The following is a 25,972-nucleotide window of genomic DNA, read 5'->3' as shown; positions in this document are numbered from 1 at the left end:
TGGTTGTATATTTGCAGCCTTATTTCTGGGCTGTCTATTCGGTTCCATTGGTCTATGTATCTATGTATGTTTTTGTACCAGTACCACGCTGTTTTGGTTACTGTAGCCTTGTGTAATAGTTTGAAGTCACTTAGAATGATGCCTCCCATTTTGTCGTTTTTGCTTAGAATTGCCTTGGTTATTCAGCCTCTATTTCTGCTTCTATGTTAATTATAAGAGGTTTTTTACAGTTCTGTGAAGAATGTAATTGGTAGTTTGATGGGCATAGCATTGAATCTATAAATCATTTTGGGAAATATGTCCATTTTAATAATATTGCTTTTTGTGATCCATGAGCATGGAATGTTTTTTCCACTTGTTTGTATCTTCTCTGATTTATTTAAGCAGTGTTTTGTACCTCCTATTTTAGAGATCATTCACCTCCCTGGTTACCTGTATTCCTAGTTATTTTATTCTTTTTGGCAATTGGGATTGGGATTGTATTCCTGATTTGGATCTCAGCTTCACTGTTGTTGGTAAGTAAAAATGCTAGTAACTTTTGTACACTAATTTTATATCCTAACACTTTGCTGAAGTTGTTTATCAGCTGAATGAGCTTATGAGCTGAGACTATAGGATTTTCTAGACATAGGATTGTGTCATCTTCAAACAGGGATAGTTTGACTTCCTCTCTTCCTATTTGGAGGCCCTTTATTTCCTTCTGTTGACTGATATTTCTGGTCAGGATTTCCAACACTTTGTTGAATAGGAGTGGTGAGAGAAGGCATCCTTGCCTTGTGCTGGTTTTCAAGGGAAATGCTTCCAGCTTTTGCCCATTCAGTATGATGTTGGCTACAGGTTTGTCATAGACAGCTGTTACTATTTTGAAGCATGTTCCTTCATTGCCTAGTATATTGAGAGTTTTTAACATAAATCCATTTTGAAATTTATCTAAAGCCTTTTCTGAATCAGTTGGGATAATCCTGTGTTTTCTGTATTTAATCCTGTTTATGTGATGAATCACATTTGTTGATTTCCATATGTTGAACCAATCTTGCATACCAGGGTAAAAGTCTACTGGTTCATGATGGATTAGCTTTCTGATATATTGCTGCATTCGGTTCGCCAGTATTTTGTTGAGGATTTTTGCATCAATGTTCATTAAGGATATTGGCTTGAAGTTTTTTTGTTGTTGTTGTTGTGTCACTGCCAGGTTTTTGTATGAGGATGATGCTGGATTCATAGAATGAGTTGAGGAGGGGTTCCCATTCCTCAATTTTTTTGGTATAGTTTTAGTAGGAATGACACTAACTCTTCTTTGTACTTATGGTAGAGTTTGGCTATGAATCCATCTGGTCCTCTGCTTTATTTTGGTTGGTAGGCTATTTATTACTAATTCAATTTTGGAGCTCTTTAATGGATAAGCAAATGAATTTCTTCCTGGTTCAGTCTTAGGAAGATGCATGTGTCCAGAAATTTATACATCTATTCCAGGTTTTCTGGTTTGTGTGCATAGAGGTGTTTGCAGTAACCTCTGGTAGTTATTTTTATTTCTGTGGAGTCAGGGGTAACATCCCCTTGCTTTCTTCTTACTGTGTTTACTTGGATTTTCTCTCTTTTCTTCTTTATTAATCTAGCTACTGGCCTATTGGTTGTTTTTGTGTTTTTTTTTTTTTTCAAAAAACAACTTGAATTTGTTGATATTTTGAATGGTTTCTTGGATCTCTATCTCCTTCAGATTAGCTCTTATTTTAGTTATTTCTTGTCATCTGCTCAATTTGGGGTTGGTTGACTCTTCTCTAGTTATTTTAGTTGTGATGTTAGATTGCTAATTTGAGATCTTTCTAAAATTTTGATATAGTCAGTTAGTGCTATGAATTTCCCTCTTATCACTGTTTTAGCAGTGTTCCAGAGATTCTGGTAAGTTGTATCTTTGTTCTCATTAGCCCCTAATAAGTTCTTGATTTCTTCCTTAATTTCATGATTTACCCAAAACTCATTCAATAGCAGGTTGTTTAATTTGCATGTGATTGTATGTTTTGTTTTTGAGGCAGAGGTTCACTCTTGTCCCCCAGGCTGGAGTGCAATGTCATGACCTTGGCTCACTGCAACTTCCACCTCCCAGGTTCAAGCAATTCTCCAGCCTCAGCCTCTCAAGTAGCTGAGATTACAGGTGCCTGCCACCACACCTGGCTAATTTTTGTGTTTTTAGTAGAGACGGGTTTCAGCATATTGGCCAAGCTGCTCTAGAACTCCTGACCTCAGGTGATGTATCTGCCTCAGCCTCCTAAAGTGCTGAGATTACAGGCATGAACCACCATGCCCAGCCAACTGCATGGTTTTGAGTGATTTTTTTAAATCTTAATGTCTATTTTTCATTCCATTATGGTCCAAGAGTGTGTGTGGTATGATTTTGTTTTTTATGCATTTGCCAAAGATTGTTTTATGTCCAATTGTATGGTTTATTTTAGAGTATGTGTCATACGGAGATTAAAATAATGCATATTATCTTGTTTGGGGGTGGAGAGTTCTGTAGAGGTCTATCAGATCCATTTTGTCCAATGTTGAGTTCAGGTCCTGAATAGCTTAGTTAATTTTCCGCCTCAGTGATCTGTCTAATACTGTAAGTGGTTTGTTGAAGTCTCCCACTATTATTTTGCTGGCATCTAAGTATTTTTGTAGGTCTGTAAGAATTTGCTTTATGAATCTGAGTGACCCTGTGTTGGAGATGGAGATATATATGTATACACATATATATATATGTGGAACAGTTAGATCTTCTTGTTGAATTGAACCCTTTTAATACTATGTAATGCCCTTCTTTATATGTTTTGATCTTTGTTTGAAGTCTGTTTTTTCTGAAATTAGAATTGCAACTTCTGCTTTTTTCTTATTTCTGTTTGCTTGGTAAATTTTCCTCCATCCCTTTATTTTGAGGCTATGGATGTCATTGCATGTCAGATGGGTCTTTTGAAGACAGCATACAATTTGGTCTTGCTTTTTAATCTAGCTTGCCACTCTGCCTTTTAAATAAGGCATTTAGCCCATTTACATTCAAGATTAGTATTGATATGTGGGGATTTGATCCTGTCATTGTGTTGTTAGTTGGTTATTATGCTGGCTTGTTTGTGTGGTTGGTTTATAGTGTCACTGGACTGTGTACTTAAGTGTGTTTCGTAATGGCTTATAATAGTCTTTCCTTTTCATATTTAGTGCTCTGTTCAAGATCTATTTTAACGTGGGTCTGGTGGTAAAGAACTCTTTTGGTATTTGCTTATCTGAAAATAATCTTATTTCTTCTTTGCTGAGTAAGCTTAGTTTGGCTAATATTAAATTATTGATTGAAGATTTTTTTTTTTAGGATGCTGAATATAGGCCCCCAATATCTTCTGGGTTGTAAGGTTTCCGCTGAGAATTCCACTGTTAGCCTAATGGGGTTGGTTCCCTTTGCATGTGACCAGCCCTTACTCTTTAGTTGCCTTCAGCATTTTTTTTTTTCATTTTAACCTTGGAAAATCTGATGATTTTGTGTCTTCGGGATGATCTTCTTGTAGAGAATCTTGCAGAAGTTCTCTGTATTTCCTGAATTTGAGTGTTGTCCTCTCTAACAAGGTTAGTAATTTTTTCTAAGTTTCTTGCTTTCTTCTCATCCCTTTCAGGGATGCCAATTATTTATAGATTTGGCCTCCTTACATAATCCCATATATCTCAGAGGTTTTGTTCATTCCTTTTTATTCATTTTTCTTTATTTTTGTCTGACTATCTTGTTTCAGAGAACCAGTCTTCAAGTCCTGAGATTCTTTCCTGACCTTGGTCTATTCTATTGTTAATACTTGTGAATGTATTGTGAAATTCTTGTAGTATGTTTTTCAGCTCTATCAGATCAGCTAAGTTTTTATCCTTGCTATTTAGTCCATCAGCTTCTGTATCATTTTATTGTGATTTTTAGTTTCCTTGGATTGGGTTTTCCCATTCTCCTGAATCTCGATGATCGTTATTCCTATCCATATTCTGGATTCTGTTTTTGCAATTTTAGCTAACGAGGCCTGGTTAGGAACCCGTGTTGTGGAACTAGTGTAGTCATTTGAAGGACATAAGACACTGGCCTTTTGAATTGCTAGAGTCCTTACACTGATTCTTCCTCAGCTGTCTGTGTGGGTATTGCTTTAACTGCTGTGCTACCTCTGATTGAAGTGTTCAGGTGAGGGCCAGGGTGGTTGTCCTGGAGTCCCAGACCAGGCATTCCTCTCCAGTGAGGAAAAGTGAGGACCAGCACCTGTGTGCCTGTGTGGAGAACAGTTTGGCCACATTTCCATTAGGTGAATGCTTTGTGCTAGGGGTCTAGACCAGCCCCTGGTCCTGTGGACTCTCCAAAGCCTTGAGACAATAAGGGTGAGGGCTGTGAGACAGCAAAGATGGCAAGTTGCCATCCCACTGTGAGTTTTGTCCCAGGGAGTTGTTGAGCTGCTACTGGCTCAACAGTCCCAGCAGGGGTTGGCTGGAGAAGTGTATTTTTCTCATCGACCTCAGTAAATGAGGTATTACATTTCTCACTGTACATTTTATAAAGATATTTTTAAGTCAGTATGAATTATTAAATCTTCTACTCAATAAAAATGTTTATCCAGTATGAATATAAGAAGCTCCCTCTATTTGTTTTTATGTCATCAGTATCAGACTGTTAATGAGAAGTAGATGAATGTTGACATATTTACAGTAGTCCCCTTTTATCTGCAGGGAATAAGTTTCAACAACCCCAGTGGATACCTGAAACAACATACAGTAGTGAACCTTATATACTCTCTACTGTTTTGTTTTGTATAGATACATTTATATGATAACATTTAATTTACAAATTAGGCACAGTAAGAGATTAACAACAATAACTAGTAATAGAAAACTATAACAACAATAGTTATGTGAATGTGACCTCTCTCTCAAAATTTTTTATTTTACAATACCCTTCTTGTGATGATGTATGATAATAAAATGCCTACATGATTAAACAAAGTGAAGTGAATAATGTAGGCATTGTGATAGAACATTAGGCTAATGTTGACTTTGAACACAAGTCTCAGGATACCACTACAGTTGATCTGATAACTGAAAAATCTTCTAAGTGATTAATGTGCTGATGACATATATAGCATAGACACACTGGAGAAAAGGTTGATTCATATTCTGATGTTCTGGATTGGATGGAAGGGATGGTGTAAGATTTCATCACACTACTCAGAACCGTGTGCAATTAAAAACTTACAAATTGTTTGTTTTTGGAATTTTCCACTTAATATTTTTGAACTGCAGTAGACCATGAATAACAAATCATGGAAGGTGAAACCATAAATAAGGGGGGACAATAGTACTTCCATGAAATGTTCCCCATGGATTAAGTGCTAGGTATTACCTTAGGGTATCTTTAGCAGAAGGATATGACTGCAGGGAAAAGTCTACATTATTATTGAAACAACTGTTGCAGATAAATGATATTTTGCATTATAATAAGAGTATCTTAATGAAAGAACTTAAGAAAAACCTTGTGACTTATTATAACTAAAAATATTTTGGGAGATTTAGACGTTGTTTATCTTGATGCCAGGTGTCTTAGCTTGTTTGTTCTGCTATAACAGAATATCCAAGTCTGGGTAACTGACAGACAATAGAAATATAGTTTTCAAGGTGGGAAAAGCAAGACAAGGTGCTGCAGGTTTGATTGTCTGGTGAGGGTTGCTTCGAAGGTGACACCTTTAAACCACAGCACAATTTCTTTTTTTAATTTTATCTGTAAGGGAAGTAAACTTATTTATTTTATTAAGAGTAAATTGTATATTGTGACAATAATTAGATATGTATCTAAAGATCAACTCATTGCCTGAAATGTCATTGTCTTGCTTCTTTGACTTGAGACAACACATTCATATAAACATTTGATGCTCTTTGGAAATATATGCATTTATTTTGTTTGGGAGTTACAGTAATCCCTTGCTTCTCTAGAACTTTAATTTTTCAAAATTAATCAATAACTAGGATGAATATAAAGATAGATGTAGATGTAGATGATATAGATAGACATAGATACAGGTAGATATACAGGCACATATAACGGAATTTCAGAATTTGTGTTTTTCCAATTAGTCAAGCTTTGCTGATTGTTCCTTTGATATTTGCTGGCATTATCTGTTTTTCTTCAAGTGAACACTCCTGCTATGTATTTCTTATTTCGCTTCTCATGACACAAAAGAAGGAAAAACATGTTTAACTGCCAAGCACAGGCCCCACTTCTAACAAAGGGTCATATATAATCGGAACTTAGTTGACTAATGAATGACTAAATAATTGTATGCATGCTCAGACTTTATTATTTACTACCACTGAGTTACTCTATTTTTTAAATCAATAAATAGAGCATTATTTACTGAATATGTGCACAGCATACATAATTCTGCTAGCCTATATAATTGCAGCTAAATATGGATTTCTTATTTAGCAGCTTACCAATTAAGATATAATTCAGTTTTGAAGTTTTGAATCAAAATATCTGAAGGAAATATCAAAGTTACACATATGTATTACTTAATATATTTGTTATACAATATTAGATATTCACCTTTTTAAAGAAACTATTATTATATTTAGTAATGGCATCAAAGTGTTAATTCACTTTAAAAACCTTCAGAAAATAAAGAACTGTCTCAAATGACAAGCTTCGTAGATCAGTCAATGTAAAGTAACTTTTTTCCCCACAATTTTACATAAGTAAAAACAATAAAAAACCCTGAAGATTTCAAAAGTCCATTAACAATGACAAGTGTCTTAGAAATAAAGTTTGATTAAAATGTAGAAAGTTAGAGGTCTTTTTTAAAAGAAACAATGGATCAGTTTAAAAGTATCAGGTAAAATAATGAGATTTTAAAAGGCAGTGCAAAAATGCAATTCCCAATTTGCCTCTGGGTCTCTTTCCCGCATCTCTTAACCAGAAAAAAAAATAAGTAGAATGTTTTTTCACATGAGGGCAAAATTATAATTTTCATAAATTGAAATCACAGAGGTAGAGTGCAATAAACTTTAAGAACTCAGGAATATCAAGTGGTAATTACAATTATTTTTATTATTATTTCACCTCTCCCACCTTCCTGTAGAACAGAATGCTTTATGTAATTATTTTATTCATGTCTCAAAAATATGTTACTCCATTAAAGATCAAAAATGTATTACCTTTCCCAGTCAAGTTCTAAACATAGTATTTTACTTGAAACATCAAATTTTGAAGAGCTTAACAAATATATATTACCCTTGAGATAGGTCTTTTTCTAACATGCAAACTAAAGAGTTGAAGATAGTGTTCTATATTCAGGCTGTTGCAAATCAATGGGGTGTAAAGAGAGTAAAAGGTGATTTGACATATTAAGGGATATTATCTGTAGGTTGCTATTGGAACACAGAAATTGTTTCAAATAGCTTGAAAATCATTTCCCTTGTCTTACATAACAAGATATACTTATTTTCAATCTTTTAATATTGGATATATTGATATTAGAGACATGATATAATAAACGAAGCAGTGTTTCATATTATATCATATTAGAGTTTTAACACATTATTTGGGTGCTAAACATTTAATTATCCAATAAACATAAAATATTTTTGTATAATACATTTTATCACTTTGTATAAACCACCCAATATGAATAGTGGGTGGTTATAGAGTAATTTCTGACTGGGTCTTTTGTGATAATTCAATGGGAAAAGCAGGTGATATGTGAGGAATTACAAGTTCACATTACTGGATGGTAAAATGTGAGCCTTCAAGCATCCAAAGTGGAGAAGGAAAACATAGGCAGAAGCCCGTGGCAGAGCTCCTCATACAGTTTAGAAATTCAGTTTTTTCTGTAAGTGATAGAAATATTCAGTACATATTAAATTGAATTATATGATTAGTTTGAATATTAGAAAGTTTTCTCTTCTGGAAGAGGGAAGAATGGATTTAGGCATAGAAATTGTTTGGGTATTAATACCTAGAAACTATGATAAGGATCTACTTGTGATTGTTCAAAAGGTAGACGCAGAGACATGTGACTGGGGTGGTTATATTTCCAACAAAGATATTTGCTTCTCCTTTTTACAGTGTAGACTTGCTCTTTAGTCAGAATGGTTGGCCAGGGACTATATTTCTTGAACTCCCTTAGATCCCAGTAGGACTTTGGCATAGTACAAGGTAAATGAATGTTATTTTGGCCCTGTTGCTGACTGCTGGATGGATACAGAACAATTAAGGAGCTGACACATTTGCAGGGAAAAAAAAAGTTGCAAGGAGCCTCAAGTTCTGAATTAGCACACATAGGGAAGTCTTTGGACAGGCAAGGTGTTTTTATTGGGAAAGTTTATGTTTTCTTATATTACATAAATTATTTTATCCTAAATAATACAGGATTTAAAATCAGCAGAACTTAGGGGCTGATTCAATGTGAACATGTGTTCTTGTCATGGGGGAGGGAGTTGCTGTATTAGATATTATTTGCAGGTGAAACTGAGGGAAAAAAGGTCCTGATTAATTTTTTTAAAGCTCTGAGCTTACTTTTCTATCCTGATTCATTTTTAATTTTTGTTGACTGGCCTAGGAATAAAAAATTAATACTACAATTAATAACGGCATTGTCTTTCATCTTTATTTTTTAGAAATACTTTTTAAAAATATAATGTCAAGTTTCTTTTTCTAATTGATTATACAGCTTGAAGCATACTGATGTTAAGTCCAAAACTTTGAAAGGTCTGTTTGAGATTTTTACCTTACTTAAAAGCCAGCAAGTTAGCTTGCCTCGGTATCATATGCATACACTTACAAAGACACAAGAACTCATGTCAGAGACAAAGATGGTTTATTACTTATTGTAAAAGCAGAAACTGGATCCAGTCATTGCCAGTTCCCCATTCACCAAACTCCATGACAGATGAGGGTCACCTGTTTACGTGTATATATAGTGGATTTGCATCACTGAAAAAGAACCCCAAACTTAACGGATTCTAAATTTTTATGAGCTGCTGGTTTATCTTTTCACGCTCCCTTTCAGAGATAGAGATTATTAATTACCTTGGAAGTTAAGCAACTGTCCATAAGATAAGATGGAGGAAACTTTATCTTCATGAATCATAGGCTGTTTCTGGGGTCTGTATCTTTAAGAGAGTGCTTTCTCTAACTTCTAAGGCATCTTTGCTGTTTAAGTATGCTTGTTTCCTGGAATGCATGGATCATGCAGGAAACATAAAATATCTAGGATAAATTTTCTCCCAACACATTTATATATACAATATAGAGACAGATGTAGATATAAATATAATATAGACATAAACATAAGTGTAAACATAGACTATATATAAATATAGATATTTAGATACATACCAACATCATACAAATATGTAGTTGATTCTCATTATTTGCAGATTTCACATTAACAAGTTCATCTATTTGCTAAAAATTATTTATAAACCCAAAATCAATACTGTACTTTTTCCAGAGGATGTTTATGATAGGTGTAGTGAAATGTAATGCAAAGAGCTCTGGATCTAAGGCCTTTTGGATGGGTTTGAATCCCAATTCGGCCACCTATTAGATTCACCTGTTAGTGGGGCAGATTCAGGCAAGTCACTTAATACTCTTAAGCATTATTTTTTCTTTTGTGAGATAAAGAAAACAGAATATATGGGTTAAGCTTTAATTTTTGTGAAATTATAATATATGCCACATATATATATATATATATATATATATATATACACCATAGAAACAATTATTCAGTACTCACTAATTCATAGTTTGAGGTGACATAATATAGCCACTGCAATACTGAGAACCAATCTGTGTGTGTGTGTGTGTGTGTGTGTGTTGCATGTATAAATGCAATATACAAAAAAAAAAAAAGCCCTTGTTGCATTCTTTCTTTTCTTTCTTCTTTCATAAAACATTCAGTCCAAAAGTTATCAGGTGAGGCTGAGTAAGGTAGGGCTCTGTACTAGTTGGGTGGTAGCAGCAATGACCTGAGTGGGTATCAGAGCCTGCGTGGACTGACAAGAACATCCATGGTTCCTGGTATGGACTGTCAGAGCCCAGGCTTGGTGAGAAAGATGTTCACGTGGAAAGCGAGAAGCAGTGCCAGTTGCCCATGTGGAGATGCCTGGTCAAGGATTTCAAAGCACAAGGAATATGAAGAGTACAACTGTAAACAGAGTGCTGTGGTATGAAGGTTCACAATCTCTTAAAATTCACGTGGTGAATCCTAGGCCCCTAGGTGATAATATTAGGAGGTGGAGCCTTTGGGAGGTGATTAGGCGTGAGATCCCTCATGAATAGGATTAGTGCTCTTATCAAAGAAGTGCCAGAGAGTTGCCCTACTTCTTCAACCACATGAGGTTACAGTGAGAAGATATCTGCCATCAGAAGAAGCAGGCCATCATTACTAGACAGTTTCCAAATGTCTTTATTAGATTCACTTTAAATATTATTGGCAAAAATATCACAGAATGATTATCTGCTCCTTCAATTACATTTCATGAGGTAATAGCTAATGTAGATTTGCCCCACCACCTGTGACATTAACTTTGCTACTTATAGGACCCCAAGGGCTTCTTGGAGACATGGCTGGTTTCAAGGTTGGGGAAAAGACATTTGTGTGACAGAAGTTATAAACTGCTCAATGAATAATGGGAATATGTCAAAAGGACAAGGAAAGGACTCCCATGTGAGAATCAATGTAGAATATAATAGTAAAAGATTATAATTCTATTGTATATGTTTTACTGATACAAATAAGCTGAATGAATATATTGGACCACTAGGGAGGTATAGTCTATGTAATAATGCCAACTAGTAATTTTGAAGTAATAAAGAAATTAGATAAATTACTATTTTGTAACCCTCATAGTTACAGTTAATTGAGGCAAGAAACATCAATAATTGCTAACAATAGTACATAATATTTAGGTAAGGAAGAATAGTTATGGAATGTCAAAGTATGGTCCCATGAAATATTATTAACAATAAGAGAAAAGTAAGAATACCTCTGCAGTGGAGAAATAGCACCTTTTTCAAATGATCAAAATTAACGTCACAAATGGTAGGACAATTCTACACTGGGTAATACTTTATGGGATGCAGTAAGAAAAGAAGATTCTTCTGTGATATCTTAGCTAAAATTATATCACCTAAATTCAATATATGAAAATATTAGATGTACCCAAATGGAAGGGCAAATTACAAAATAAGTGGCCTGTAAACATTTAAAGTGTTAAGAACAGAGATTTCAAGAAAAAACTAAGAAAACATTCCAGATGGAAAAGGACTAAATAGATGAATGACAAATAAAATGAGCAATACTGGATTAAATTATCTTTCTATAAAAGACATTACTGAGCTAATTGTCAAAATCAGTGCGGGTACTGAGGATTACATGGTATTATTGTATTAGTGTTAGTTTTGTAATTTATATGGTTATAATACCAAAATATGAACCTTGCTTGTAGGCAATATATACTGCAGCATTTAGTAATAATAAAGCATCGTGTCAAAAGGGACTTCTCAATAAAAATAGTTTATTATATAATTCTTTTGGTATTTCTGTATGTTTAATATTTTCAACTTCAAAAAAATAGTAGTATTTGTAGTATGGAATAAATTTTGGTATATTTACCCTTTTAAATACATACTCTACTTTGTAAAGATACGTGTATGTAAAACACACTTTTAAAATGATTACAGTACATATTTACAGGGTATCATTAGCTTTAGGTAATCTTTCTTTGCAGACTTGCTTATACATCATATTAATCATATTAAAAAATCGGTCAAGAATATTAAACTTGATATAAATCTAAGTTTATTATATTAAATTGATTTATATTGTGTTGCCCTGATGAGTAGAAATCATGTTAGATATATTGTGAAAAATGAATCATTTTTTATAGCTTTCATTTGATATTTTTGAAGAATCAAATATGATTATAATATTTGAAAATAATTCGTCCCTAGGCACTGTTTATTTGCTGATGTAATTTTTTTTATGCCATACAAATATAGATAATGAGGCAAACTATAAAGTTGAACCTTACCAAAAGGATAATCTGTATCAGATCATCAGGCGACTACTAAAATAAATGGTTCAGAAATTTTTAAAATATATTGTTTTGTATTTAGTACATTTAATTTTGCATAATGGTTTCCAGGGCTTTAAAACACTAGATATTTGCAAATTAATATTTCTCTTATCATTTATATTATTCTGATATTTTATATTTAAGGCTGAACCTTGCTTTACTAGGCTGTTTTTAACATTCTTTAACACGATGAAATTAGGTATGATTTAGTCAGCTAGAGGAAAATTGCTTTTAAGCAGGTCTAAGGAGAGTAAAATTTGTCTTATATGACTGCATTTTCAAAAACAATGGCTGTATAAAGCAAAGAGACTTTTATACATCATTACTTATGGGCCCACATTGACCCAAGGAAGATTCATGAAAAGCAAGTACCTGAAGCTGATCATGCTGATTGAACAACTTTGGTGCATTCCCAGGATTTTCTGAAAGTCTGTTTCATCTGTGGGTTTTGCATTTTAGGCCATTTAAAAGCAATAAATGTGTTTCTTTTTATATTTGGAATCAATTCTGTTAAGCTTCAGTGTTCTATCTATATCCACCTCTTGCACTCTATTTCCTAAATAACCTCCCTGCTCATTAGCAATGCTTCTTAAATGCTGAAGGCAATGAAGTACGCTCATATAATTCGTGTTCAAATTGTAAAAATGACCTCAAAGTTACAGAATTATTGTGTGATTCTTCCACCTTTGAAGTCATTATTGCTTAATTTTTCACTGTTGCCTAAGTGCCACAGAAACATTAGTAGTGGATTTATGATTACTAATAGGGTACTTAAAGTCCAAATGTAAAGACCTCATCAAACTCTTGGTATTTGCATATACAGTGCAGATAATTAAGTGGCTGATCGGCAATGCTTCCTCCTTGCTGCCGTTGGGGTATTCAAAGATGACAGGCTATTTAAAATAATATGTTTCTCAGAATTAACTCTGTGTTAAGAATGTCCAGGCCTATATATTTCAGGGTTTATGGAACTTCATTTGCAATACTGCTGTGTTATGCTTTACATTAAGGTTAACATAAAATAGTTACATTTCATATAAAACCTATAAGTTGTGGGCATAAAGTAATTCTTTATTTTGCTTTGCTTTAGTAAATTTTATGGTCTCTTTGTATCAACCTGAGTTGGTAGCATTTGCTTAAGAATAGCTAGAGAATCTACACTGTTTATAATATTTATTTTATAAAATAATTAGCAATACGTGAAGATAAAATGCAACAAGTTGATGAGGACACTTATTTTGTTCTAAAGTTGGCATAAATATTTTCTTAATTAGATTTAGTTTGCTTGTTCTCCTTCATTTACTTTAATCTTTGAAAACAGTAACTCTAAATATTTATTTTAATGTTTCAGAGTTTACAATGTATTTGGAAAGGCATTATCTAATTTGATACAATAGATCTATAAGCTGAATAACTAATATCTAGATTTTCAGCTACAAAACCTTGTTATTTAAAATCAAATGAGGCAAGCACAGTCTATTTTTGTTTTCCATTTACATATATCAAGCATGTTTTATATAATTCCAACTCAAATTGTGTATGGAATCTGAAACAGCAGATAATAATTATTTTCATAGTCTTGATACTGCTTTATCAATTGCATGCCTCTTAAATAGCAAAAACCTCTTCCTTCTATTCTAAATAAAAAATATGGTAATAGAAATGTACTCTGTAGTTTTGGCATTAAATAACTATTCTAAATATTTGTTTAAGTCTTTTCTGAAATGACAAATTTTATTCAACAGTTGTTTATTGAGCTCTTATTTTGAAACAGCTGGAGGGAATAAAAACATAGCCCATGAGCATATTATTGTTTTTTTTATTACAGGGTACTTTTTGAAAACACATTTAACTTAATGATAAATGGGAAACAGGGTTATAGGATCTTATGGTAAACTGTACAATTTTAAGGATTGTGGAAGCACAGAGTTACATGTGTTTTTCAAGGAATGGACGCTAAGGCATGCCACAAAATTAATAATCTTATACAGAATATTGGGAGGGATTTGGGGGAAAATACTGTATTTGTAAGTTAGTAACTAGATTTAGAATAAAACTTTGTGTTGAATAAGAAGTAGAATCTGGACAAACATCACACAAATATTGTGTTGCAAAAGACTTCATTTCTAGCAAAAGTAGAATGGAAGCTATTGGCATATAACTAGGAGGACAGTTTTTCAACAATTTCAAAAATTTCAACAATTTACAACTCAATATTTTCCTAATAATACATCTAAATTCCTCATATTGCAATTTAAAATTATACCCTTCCTCAGTTGATTGAAAATAACCAAAACCAATCAAATATATATAAATATCACCATCACCACTGCCACCAACACCACAAAACAACAATACCAACAAAACACCAAGAAAGAAAACAAAGAAAATTTACATTTTCTTCCCCCAGTATTTGAGGTCTCCAAATTTTGAGATTTCCCCCCATTTGTCTGTGAAAATCTTGCCTCTCTTTGACATACTTATTTTCCCACCTTTTTTGTAGCTAGGGCAAAGGCTGTGGCCAAAGATACATCAATTCAAAGAGTCTTGACCAGAGTTTGACTGATGTCTTGGAGTCATAACAGTAGCTATGAAGAAAACATACATAAGTAATACCTGCAAACAAAAGGCAATATGGTGCAGGGGGTACTACCGCATGTAGCAAATTCAAGTTTCTGACACAGAAATGCTAATAGTACAAATTGCAGAGCATAGTGCACAGTGGTAGTGGGAGAGATTTCCTCTTTTTTTCTGGCAATATTTTTGACATAAATCTAACAGTGCAGATTTGAGAGTAATTATTCATCTCTGCTTGTGCTACCTTGATTGGCTCAAAGTTCAGCTATCAAAACAAAACCCAAAGCACATCCATATAATATTTGAATACAGAATCAAGGTATAAAGCTTATTATTGATTCATTTTTCCTTCTGTGAACTTGGTTAATTGTTTCCAAACTTTATTTCACATGTGAGGCTCAAATTATCTGTCATATTACCTATGCAGGAAATTATAGGTCATTATTTTAATTTGAGTAGCTTCTATATGATCACAGTGTAGTATTATCTAAACTCTGAACTTCCAGAAATGAATATAAGAAAAAATAGAATTAAAATGAAACATAAAAAGTTTTATTTGAAATTAAGTGACATTTTTCAGGCTATCCTTGTGTTACCGCAATTGTCTAAGCTTAAAAATTATTTCAAGATAACTGAGAAATTAAAGGTGTGAAGTAAATTTTTTGTACATTTTGCTGCATACCCAGTAATAATGATTTTTTTGTTTGTTTGGGGTTTTTTTTTTCCCCTGAACTGAAAAAGAGAGGAATTATTTTGAGTGCTTTTCTTTCTCATTTTAAAACTTTCCACCAGGCCAAAAGATCATGATTTTCTTTTTATCTTGCTATGTCATGTACTTTCAAATTTGACAAAACCAACAGGGAAATAGTGGTCATTTAACATTCTCAGCAACCTTGAAGAACATATGTTCTATAGTCATTTAATATCAATTTATAGAGAAATTTCTATGACAAATATATTTATGACAATCAGTCCTTGACAACCCCTGGGTACTGTCTTTAAACTATGATATTTGTAGATGTTAGATGTCTTTCTTACTGCTGCAAAACCTAGCAAGATGTATAGCCAACAGAAAGATGCTGTATTCTTTCAAGAATACAAAGAGTTAGACTACCAGTAGAAGATATATTAATAATTAGCTGAATGAAGCCTGACATCATGCCATCAAGTAATTACATATTCAGTATATTGTTCTATATGCAGAAAAATAATACATTAATTTTTATCTGACATCTGTCCATTCACTTTTCTACCTTTATAAGTGCTTTGCCAATTTGATTTGGAAGATTTCTGCTTGATATGCTGATTTCATATAATGACATCCTCTTAAAACTATTTAGACAAATTCATACTAATATTCTGTTATAGATTGTCTCCCGCCTTAAAATGAGAAATTCTCTTATCTCTTCATGTGAGAAGGAGAATTACTGTGTCATGAAATCTTCAGTTTGGAAGGACAAGTTCCATGAAGAGTAGGAATCTACAAAAGACCTTCCACTACATGAAGTAAAATCTTTGTATTACTATTTCAAACCACCCCATTCCTGTTTAGTTATAACAAAACACCACTCTATGTTATGCTCACTTCATTAACTGGAATAGGACATTCAAGAGACATTGAAATCTTTACACCAGCCCCTCCACCACATAAAAGGAGCAACTCTTCAGTGTATTCTAGAAAATTCATCATTTATTTCTGTAACACCTAACATTATAAGTACTACACACATATGACTCAAATTCACATCGTCTTTTAGATGCTCAGCAACTACGGCATAACATTTAAGATATAATTGGACTAGATTTTTTTTTTAATTTTACTGTCTAAATACATTATCCATGTTCCCCACTGTATCAACGGACTGAATCAACAAATTCCCTTACTTAGTATCTTCTAGCTGGGTTGTGCCAATAGGAGAGACCAGGAGGAAATTGGAGGATTGTGAAGGAAAAAAGACACTATTTATTTTCCTCACTCTCCCCTGCCAAGTTACTGAAATGCGGTTTTCTTATTTTACCATATATCTTCATTACTGTCGGTATGCCCTGTCTTAGAACTACATTTTACTCATCCTGTTAAAATTTTCTTACAGTTTTCCCTTTGGATAGCCATATCATAGTTCTTTGGGTATTTTATCATCCACACTGCTGGCCCTCCTAAACGCTACACATGACACTTTCAATGGTCCTACATTATGCTTTCTTTAATTAAACGTATTGATATAAATGTTTTATCTCAAAAAGATTCCGACTAATACACAAATCTCAAATGTTTCCTCCTTACAAAATTAAAGAAAAATATAATGTGTTCTTGAAACCCAGGGCCCTGGTGGTATAGGCACAAGAGGGAATCTCCTGGTATGCGGGTTGCAAAAACCGTGGGAAAAGCATAGTATCCAGGCGGGATAGCACAGTCCCTCATGGCTTCCCTTGACTGGGAAAGGGAGTCTCCTCCGCTCCTTGCACTTCCCAGGTGAGGCGATGCCCCACCCTGTTACTGCTCGCCCTCTGTGGACTGCACCCACTGCCTAATCAGTCCCAATGAGATTAACAGGGTACCTTAGTTGGAAATGCAGAAATCATCCACCTCCTGAGTTGTTCTCGCTGGAGAGCTGCAGATGGGACTGTTCCTATTCGGCCATCTTGCTAGCAGCCTAATGAATGTAGAATAAATAGATTATTTCCTAGGATGATATAATAATTATAAATTGTATGCATATAATAAGATAGCTTTAAGTATATAGAGCAAATGACAGAATTACAAAGTAATATAGATATTTCTACAATCATAATGGAGAATATGAACACATTTATTCTAAAATATCATAGGAAACGCAACCAAAATATAAACAAGAATATAGATCTTAAGTATATTGTTAACCAGTTTAACGTAATTGACAAATATAAAACACTGTATGCAATGAGAGAATATACACTATTTTAAGTGCGCCTGAAACATTTAACATAACTAATCATATAATGTGTTATAGAGCACAGACAATTCTCTACTCTCATGGAGTTTAGTTATAATACAATGCCAGAATGCATAGAAACATCATCTAAATTGTTAAAATTTAAAATGGGATTAAAAATTAAGTATTAAAACTGGTGAAGTAGAAAATCACAATAGAAAAACAGAATGGAATTTAAACTAAAGTACAAGGAAAATATGAAATACAAAAATTTGTTGGATATATCCATATAGCAATCATTAGAAGGAAATTATGTATCTTAAATGAATATATTACCAAAAAAAGTGTAACAAACAGCAGCTTAAGTATTCATCTCAAGAAAGTAGAAAAGAAAACGTAAATCATACCTAAAGGAAATAGAAGAAAGGAAGAACAAAATTTAATGACATTATAAGATTCATAATAAATTGACAAAGTCAAATCTTAGTTTCTTGCAAATGAATACACACACACACACACACACACAAAATTACCCTGAGGTAAGTAAAAAAAAAAAAAATAAAAATAAGCAATGTGTGTGAAAGATCATAACTGAAAATCTTATACATATTGAAAAATGAGGATGTAACAAACATTTTGTTAATTAACTTAAAATTTTAGATAAAAAGCTAACCTAGCTAAACTAAAGCAAGAAAAATATATATAGGCTGAATACACTTACATGTACTAAAAAATAGAATTTATAAAACATTGTGACAAGTTGGCCGGGCACGGTGGCTCACGCCTGTAATCCCAGCACTTTGGGAGGTCGAGGTGGGCAGATCATGAGGTCAGGAGATCGAGACCATCCTGGCCAACATGGTGAAACCCCGTCTCTACTAAAAATAGGAAAAGATTAGCCGGGCGTGGTGGCGGGAGCCTGTAGTCCCAGCTACTCTGGAGGCTGAGGCCGGAGAATGGCGTGAACCCGGGAGGCGGAGCTTGCAGTGAGCCGAGATCGCGCCACTGCACTCCAGCCTAGGCGACAGAGCGAGGTTCCGTCTCAAAAACAGAAACAAAAACAAAAAAAAAATTATGACAAGTTGGTATCAATAGTGTATGTATTTATATACATGTATATAAAATAGTGTTTATGTGTATAAATATAAACATGTATATATTACACACTCACACACACTAAGGATTTACAAGAAATGAAAATTCCAGTGTAATGAGTATATTGCAGATACTAAACCAAGTATTAGCAAATATGATCTAGAGATTATATGAAATTATAATGCATTATAAACAAGGTACATTTGTTGTAGTTTAAGCCTAATTTAATATTCAAAATTCAATTAATTTAATATGCTATATTAATATGATATAGGAGAATTGTGACATGATCATCTCAATAGATACCATAATACCATTTCCTTAAATACAGCTCTCATTTATGTTGCAAATACTTAGCAATATGAGAAAATTTACTAATCCTGATTAAAATATCTTCAAAAAAACATAAAATACAAATATGTAATTAAGAATTATTAAAATATTGGTACCAAGAAGATATCCTCTATTAACACTGCTATTTACCATTATACAGAATTTTTCAATAAGGCAAAAAGAAAAAAAATTATTATGCTATATAAAATGTAAGAGGCTAAATTGCAAGTATTTTCAGAATATTGATATGGTTTGGCAGGGTCCCCACCCAAATCTCATCTTGAATTATAGCTCCCATAATTCTCATGTGTTGTAGGAGAGACCTGGTGGAAGATAACTGAATCATGGGGACAATTTCCCCCATACTGTGCTTGTCGTACTGAAAACATTTCACAAGAGCTGATGGTTTTATAAGGAACAACTCCAATTCATTTGGATATCATTCTCTCTCTTGCCTGCCACCACATAAGATGTGCCTTTTGCCTTCTGCCATGATTGTGAGGCTTCTCCAGGCACATGGAACAGTGAGTCCATTTAACCTTTTTCTTTATAAATAACCCAGTCTCGGGTATGTCTTTATCAGCAGCATGAGAACAGACTAATGCAAATATATAATTGGATGCATATAAAATTTAAGAACATACAGATAATTTAATCTGTTAATAAATGGATATAGTGAGGTCTCGGTATGAAAGTCATTTTACTAAAATTAGTTGTATTCCAATATATCAACAATCAAATAGTAAAAACAAAATATATAAAAGATACCATTTACAATAGCACGCAAAAACTGAGAAATAATTTAGTAAAAAATTAATTTATATAGAGGCTTGTGATATTGTTTCAAAATAGTAAAGTAGAAACTACTCTACCCTGGATAACCTTTAGGTTTCTGGTTTAAGGTTAGCTACAAGACGAGATTGTGAAAAATTTTGGAGATAGAAGTGAAGCTGCGGTTATTATGCTCTGAAAATTGATGTAGGTCTGCAAGCTCTGTTGCATCTTAGGAACAACATCACTCACCTACTGGCTTTACTTGCTGTAGAAGAGGACTATGTTTGTATGCTACCACAAGCATGAAAAGTATTAGCTTCTCCTCCAGATAATCTTCATTGTAGATTTTGGAGGCAATGAGAGACAAGGGTAAACTATTTTTTTTTTCTCATGTGTTCTATATTGCCCTTGCTCTATGTGACTCTAATGCAACTTTTCTTCCAAACTGTTGATCCTGCTGACCTATAGGGATTTCATGGCCACCAACCAAAGCATATGCAACAAGTTAATAAAGTCTTCTTCATCAATTCTCAAAATTGAATTATGTCTAATTCTGGTATATTTTTGATTCTATATAACTGGATGAGTGCTGCTTCTCTGAATAGTTTAACAGAAAATAAAAAGGCACTATAAATAATTTCCAAAACAAAATCTTTAAAATTTCCAAAACAAAAACAAAAACTTAAAAACTCTGAATTGATTATGTGTTAGACTTAAATCTTAATGGCCCTATGGCAAGTACCTTTATTTTCCCTCAATATTTCAGCCATATGTACAAACTGTAGACTTGTAGCATTTCTTACTCACTGACAAGATTCTTTATAGCATTGCTTCTGAAAAAAAATCTTATTTTACAAAAAATGAACTGCAGCTATTGACTTATGATCACCGAATTAGCAGTGGTAGCAAGTTCCTCATCATGCTGAAGTAGACTCTCTGATAGAATAATAGATGATGTTTTAAAGATTTATTGAATTGACAGTTAAATTACTCTAAAGTGTCCACAAAATTAGCACCACAATTCCATCATTGACATGGGGATTGTGATATTTATTTGAATATATAAATGACCAGTGTACCCAAAATGATGAGAAAGAACCAAGCTGAAAGACTATTCCCACACATAAAGACTTTTACAGCTACATCAATTAAAACAACAGGATGCTGGTTAGACCATTGGAACAGAAGCAAAATACACACTTGCACAGATGTAGTAATTCTGATTTATGACAAAAGAAACCCTGTATGGTGATGAAGAATATTAATAGGTCAATGGGATGTATTTACGTAAACATAAACTTGATTATATGTTGTGTCATAAACAGTAAAGAAATCCAGGTGGATTACAGATCTAAATATGAAAATTAAAACAACAAAGATTCTACAGTTCATGTGTCAGCTCAGGCACGTAATAAGTTGGAAGTTGTTACTTTTATCCTCACAACAAGTAAAAGCTGAACAAACTGATAATCAATCCTTACTTAGACTGATCAGAGAAGTGAGGTTGTAGGGCAAAGCTCTACCTCAAAATTTGGAGAGTTAGGAGAACCTAGAGAATCACATCTGAGATCTGCTTACTTGGAGCAGAAGCTACTAGAACCCTAAACTGGTAGGAACATTCAACTGGAAATTTTGACAAATTAACTAGAGGCTGAGTATAGACTAGAGAGAAACTTAGAAACTCCCCAGACATGTGAATTTAGTGGACCCACAAACTTTGCTTTTTATTTTTGGTTTTATTTCCAGGACCCTTACTAGGTTCTAGTAGTGAAGAGCGAGAGAGATATTCTTGTGGCTCTGATAAATGGAAGGGATGGGTAACCGTTTGTAAAATACACTCGGAGTATTCTCCATAAAAAGGCCTAGTCTAGTAGTGGGAGAGACTTAGGCAGAGCTTTATTCTACCTCAGGGATGGGCATCTCTCCTACTCTAGCCCTCTCTAGCTTTCCTGACTCACCTAAGGTAATGGAAAAGTAAGAAACACTTTTGAAGGTCATAGCCCAGGGATACAGGCTCACTCAAAGACAGATTTAATTGCAAGATTACAGAATGCTTTCCATCCCCCACACCTTTATCTCCCCACCAAGAGGGTTCTTGCACAGGAAATGCATAACAAGAGAAAGACCTTCCAAATATATATTCTCTAAAGAGTACTTTGAGAATCCTAGTGTCAACAAGAGAGATAAAAATAAGGAGACTGATAGGGTTTGGCTCTGTGTCCCCACCCAAATCTCATGTTGAATTGTAATCACCCAGTGTTGGAAGTGAGGCCTGCTGGGAGGTGATTTGATCATGGGGGTGGTTTCTAATGCTTTAGCACCATCCCCTTAGTGCTGTTTCATGATAGAGTTCTTATGAGATCTAGTTGTTTCAAAGTGTGTACCACTTCACCTTTCTCTCTCTCTCTCTCTCTCTCTCAGTAAGATGTGCTTACTTCCTCTTTGCCTTCCACTGTAATTGCAAGTTTCCTGAGGACTCCCAGACATGTTTCCAGTTATACTATGTGGAACTGTGAGTCAATTAAACTTGTTTTCTTCATAAATTACCCAGTATCAGGTAGTTCTTTATAGCAGGGTGAAAATGGACTAAACAGAAAATTGGTACCAAAGAAGTACGGCATTGTATAAAGTAACCTCAAATTACAGAAGCAGCTTTGGAAATGGGTAACGGGCAGAGGTTAGAACAGTTTGGAGGGCTCAGAAGAAAACATAAAGATAAAGGAACCTTTAGAACTTCCTAGAGACTTGTTGAATGGTTGTGACCAGAATGCTTATGTAATTTGGACAATGAAGCCCAGGCTGAGGTGGTCTCAGATGGAGATGAGGAACTTATTGGGATCTGAGGTGAAGGTCACTCTTACTATGCTTTATCAAAGAGATTGGTGGCATTATGCCCCTGTGCTAGAGATCAGTGGAACTCTGAACTTGAGAGAGATGATTTAAGGTATCTGGTGCAAGAAATCTTAAGCAACAGTGTTCAAGATGTGACTTAGCTGCTTCTAAAAGCCTATGCTCATTTGCATCAACAAAGAAATTATCTGAAACTGGAACTTACATTTAAAAAGGAAGCAGAGCATAAATGTTTGGAAAATTTGCAGCCTCACCATATCATGTAAAAGAAAAACCCATTTTCAAGAGAGAAATTCAAGCTGATTGCAGAGATTTGCATAAGTAAAAAAGAGCAGAAGGTTAATAGCAAAGAGAATGGGAAAAGTGCCCTGAAGGCATTTCAGAGACCTTTGCAGCAGCCACTCCATCACAGACCTGGGGTCCTAGGAGGAAAAAATAGTTTTGTAGGCCATGCCCAGGGCCCTGCTGCTCTTTGCAGCCTCAGGACATGGCACCCTGTGTCCAATCCACTCCAGCTTTAGCCATAGCTGAAAGGAGCCAAGGTACAGCTGGGGCTGTTGCTCTACAGAGTGCAAGCCCCAAGCCTGTCAATATTGGGCCTGTTGATGCACAGAAGAGAAGAGTTGAGGCTTTGCTCCTCTGCGTAGATTTCAGAGGACATATGGAAACACCTGGATGCCCAGGCAGAAGTCTGTTGCAGGGGTGGAGCCCTCATGGAGAACCTCTACAAGGGCAGTGAGGAGGGGAAACATGGGGTTGGAGCCCCCAAACAGAGTCCTTACAGGGGCACTGCCTAGTGGAGCTGTGAGAAGAGGGCTACCCATTCTCCAGATCCCAGAATGGTAGATCCACTGACAGTTTGCACCATGCACCTGGAAAAACCATAGGCTGTTTTACTCAACAAGAGCTTGTGAAAGCAGCTGAGCAGGCTGTACCCTGCAGAGCCACAGGGTGGAGCTTCACAAGGCCTTGGGAGCCCACACCTTGCATCAGTGTGGTCTGGATGTCAGACACAGACTGAAAGATTATTTTGAAGTTCTAAGATGTAATGTCTGCCCTGCTGAATTTTAGACTTGCCAACTTGCCTGGGACCTGTATCCACTTTGTTTTGGCCAACTTTTCTCTTTTGGAATAGGAACATTTACCCTATGTCAGTACCCCCATTTTATCTTGGAAGTAAATAACTTTTTTTTTTTTTTCTTTTACAGGCTCTTAGGCAGAAGGGACTTGCCTTGTCTCAGATAATACTTCAGACTTGGACTTTTGAGTTAATGCTGAAATGAGTTAGGACTTAGTGAAACTCTTGGGAAGGTATTAATGTGTTGTGAAATGTGAGAAGGACCTGAAATTTGGAAGTGGCCAGGGTAGAATGATATGGTTTGGTTCTGTGTCCTCACTCAATTTTCATATTGAGCTGTAATCCCCCAAGTTTGGAGGTGGGGCCTAGTGGAAGCTGACTGGAACATGGGAGTGGATTCTATTGGTTTAGGACCATTGCTCTAGTGCTGTCTCATGAAAGAGTTCTCATGAGATCTGGTTGTTTAAAAGTGTGTAGCACTTCCCCCTTCAGTGTCTCTCTGAACCTCTCCTGCTCTGTCATGGTAAGAGGTGCTAGCTTCCCCTTTGTCTTCTGCCGTGATTGTAAATTTCCTGAGGCCTTTCACACATGCTGCCTATACAGCTTGTGGAACTGTGAGTTAATTAAACCCCTTTTCATAAATTACTCTGTCTCATGTAGTTCTTTCTCGCAATGTGAGAATGGACTAATACAGATACTATGGGAATTTGAAGACTCTGACACCTACAACTATAACTAACACATTGTCTAATTAGATATAAATTACAATTTATCTCCTAGCCAGTTTGACAAGACACACACACACACACACACACACACACACACACACACACTAAGGCCTTTATAATTCAGTGTTTAATATCTAATACCTAATTTCTGGGTTTACACAAAGAATTATAAGGCATGCTAAAAGGCAAGAAAAACAAAACACAGTTTAAAGAGACAAAGCAAGCATCAAAACCGGATTTAGATATGACATTGATATCAGAATTTGCAGACAAAGAAATTAAAATACTCATGATAAATATGATGGGGGTAATGAAAAAGTAAAAGAACTTTAAAAAACAGATGTGTAATGTGAGCAAACAGATGGAAATGCTAAGAAATGAACAAAAGGAAATGTTAGAAATCAAAAACAAATCACTTTAACAGAAAGACAGAATGTCTTTATTGGGCTCATAATGACAAAGCTGAGGGAAAAAAACCAAAACAAAACAGTGAGCTTGAAGATTGGTCAATAAAAATTTCCCAAACTGAAGTGCAAAAAGAAAAACAAACGATAAAAACAGAACACCAATACTCCAAGAACTTAAGAACAATTTCAAAATGTGAAAAATATGCATAATTGAAATATCAGTAGAAGAGAGAACAGAGTATAAAAATGTATTTTAAACAATAACAAATTAGAAATTTTCAATACCAATGATAGACAACAAACCAGAGTTAGCAGCTCAGGGAATACCAAGCGCGATCAATAGCTTAAAATCTCCCTTAGTCATGTCATACCAAAACTACAGAAAACTAAAGAGAAAGGGAAAAATGAAAGGAACTAAGTTTAATTAGGTATATTAGTCCATTTTCATGCTGCTGATAAAGACATACTCAAGACTGGGCAATTTACAAAAGAAAGAGGTTTATTGGACTTACAGTTCTACATGGCTGGGGAGACCTCACAATTATGGCGGAAGGCAAGGAGGACAGCATCACATCTTACATGGATGGCAGCAAGGAAAAAAAAAAGCATGTGCAGGGAAATTCCTGTTATAAAAACCATCAGATCTTATGAGACTCATTCACTATCACAAGAACAGCGCAGGAAAAACCTGTTGCCGTAATTCAATCTCCCTCCACTGGGTCCCTCCCACAACACATGGGAATGGTGGGAGTTACAAGTCAAGATGAGATTTGGGTGGCGACACGGCCGAGCTATATCAGTAGGGCTCTTTACATATAAGAATGTTAGAAATTACAGCAGTCTTATCATCTGAAATAATTCCAATTAGAAGAAAGAAAAGTGAAATAATTTAAGGGTAAGAGGAATCAAAATTATCATCTAAAATTTTATAGAGAGATAAATTTTCCTTCAAAACTTAAAGATAAACAAGACTTCCTCAAACAAAAACCAACTGAATTCATTTACTGTAGAACTGCCCTTCAGGAAATACTAAAAGATGTTCTTCAGGGAGAAAAAAAATAATACAGGTCAGAAACACAAATCTACTTAGAAAAG

The 25,972-nt window shown here is 34.6% G+C and overlaps 1 long non-coding RNA gene across 2 annotated transcripts in view; it reads right to left on the bottom strand.

Moving 5' to 3' along the window:
* LOC107974085 (uncharacterized) overlaps nt 1-25,972 on the bottom strand; it is a 94,273-nt gene that overhangs the window by 45,025 nt on the left and 23,276 nt on the right. The window contains exons 5-6 of one of the 2 annotated variants that reach the window (XR_010156594.1): nt 17,949-18,019; nt 17,260-17,354 (exon numbers count right to left, since the gene is read on the bottom strand). This is a non-coding gene — a long non-coding RNA (uncharacterized LOC107974085). The remainder of the gene's footprint in view (nt 1-17,259; nt 17,355-17,948; nt 18,020-25,972) is intronic. The other variant, XR_010156595.1, reaches the window with a different exon arrangement.

Source organism: Pan troglodytes, chromosome 3 (assembly GCF_028858775.2).
Source record: "Pan troglodytes isolate AG18354 chromosome 3, NHGRI_mPanTro3-v2.0_pri, whole genome shotgun sequence".
Lineage (NCBI taxonomy): Eukaryota > Metazoa > Chordata > Mammalia > Primates > Hominidae > Pan > Pan troglodytes.
This window is presented reverse-complemented; position numbering and strand designations above follow the sequence as displayed.